Source organism: Salvelinus sp. IW2-2015, unplaced genomic scaffold (assembly GCF_002910315.2).
Source record: "Salvelinus sp. IW2-2015 unplaced genomic scaffold, ASM291031v2 Un_scaffold2750, whole genome shotgun sequence".
Taxonomy (NCBI): Eukaryota; Metazoa; Chordata; class Actinopteri; order Salmoniformes; family Salmonidae; genus Salvelinus; species Salvelinus sp. IW2-2015.
The window spans coordinates 1-1569 of record NW_019944053.1 but is presented as its reverse complement, the minus strand read 5'-3'; the positions used below and the strand labels follow the sequence as shown (position 1 = coordinate 1569).

At 36.5% G+C, this 1569-nt stretch overlaps 1 long non-coding RNA gene across 2 annotated transcripts; it reads right to left on the bottom strand.

The window, feature by feature from the left end:
* Positions 1–6: 6 nt before the first annotated feature.
* LOC139025474 (uncharacterized) lies at positions 7–1555 on the bottom strand. 2 transcript variants are annotated; one of them, XR_011477066.1, is made up of 3 exons: positions 1372–1555; positions 1175–1291; positions 7–1012 (listed from the first exon to the last, which is right to left on the bottom strand). It is a non-coding gene; the product is annotated as an uncharacterized lncRNA (long non-coding RNA). The 2 variants fall into 2 exon arrangements; XR_011477067.1 differs by having other exon boundaries at positions 1420–1555.
* Between the last annotated feature and the right edge of the window lie 14 nt (positions 1556–1569).

The window sequence follows — 1569 nt, the reverse complement described above, 5'->3', positions numbered from 1 at the left end:
ACGGAAGACTTACATGTTGAAAATGATTTACAAAATACATGAAAATATACATCTGCTGTAAAACCTTTTTTTTCACAAAATACTTAGTAGACAGTATTTGAAAAATAATATAAGTCAAAAGTAAGTGGAGTTTAAAGGTAGACTCAGTGATTTAACGTAGATGTAGAAAGTAAACTGCATAGTGGTTCAATTTCCACAACAACTAAGAGTGTTGAAGCATGAGGCTCAACTTCTCCTCTGTTTTGGTCCCGTGGCTACGACACTGTGAACACCGTGAAGTGAACCTGTGCATATGTGCAGATACTGTGTGTGACTGTGTGAGTGAAGTCCTGCATCTCGCTCATCTCAATATCTGTAGTGCTGCTCTTGGTAATGTAATTTCGCTGAATGTACATTTCATTTAAAAATAAGTATTAACGCTGCATTATGTAAATRTACATTTTTAATCACAAACTATAGCTATGTGTTCTATCTTAACTGTTATAGTAGGTCGACCAACCAAGTATAAACCCATCTTTAGTATTTTAAATTAGAATAAAAAACTGAAAAGTTTCACATACAGTATATATACACCTGCATGTAAAAAGCATGACATTATTTAAAATACAACATATTCCCCAAATATGCAGCAAACAAATACAGCAAATTCTACTTTTAAACAAAAGCAGGAACTACACTATTGTTTAATTAACAAACTGAAATAAAGACAGATAAGTGTAATATTTCAAGAAAAATCTACATCAATCAACAATAACAAAGGACAGGATACAAGCCACCAAAAGCTGAAAACTTCAACTTACAAAATCATAACATTCAGCATTTGTGAAATTCCATTCAGTGATATTAAACTCAGTAAACACTATCATATATCAATGGTAAAAATKTTACAATCATTAAAATGGTTGTTCAGCTTACAGTTCATACTGTAATGATCACACGGATGATTCAGTCTGTTCAATGACATCATCACATGGTATCTGGTCTTGAGGAGATTTGACTGTTGAACACAAACCTACAGGAATATAATGGATGAAAGCAGCATTAGAGATAAACTGATCCAACTGCTCTTTCAACTGTACACAGTTACACAATGTATCCCATCAGAGAGCATGACATAAAGGAGATAATCCAGCTGGATAAGCTGATTGTAGAGACACTGAAATAAAGTTCTCACCTCGAGCCCTGCAGCATTTCACCGTCAGCACGATGGACACCAGTAGAAAGGGAGACACCACCAGTAGACCACACAGCAGCCTGGGMAGAGAGATGGAGACAACAGAACCTGGAGGGACTAGAAAAACACCTTTTACCATCAAGACACCTGAACACACACACTGCTCTTCTCACAAGCACACACACTGCTCTTCTGACCTCTCACTGTCACCCAGCTCTCTGGTGATTCTCCTTCATCATATTTACAGTTATAGAATCCTTCATCTGACTTGGATACTGTAGGGATGGTCATCTCTCCTGTGGTCTCATACTTGATGAGTACTCCATCTTTGTAGAAATCAGTCTTGGGGTTAGGATTTGATTCCTGATATCTAAATGTACAAGTCAGAGTCATAG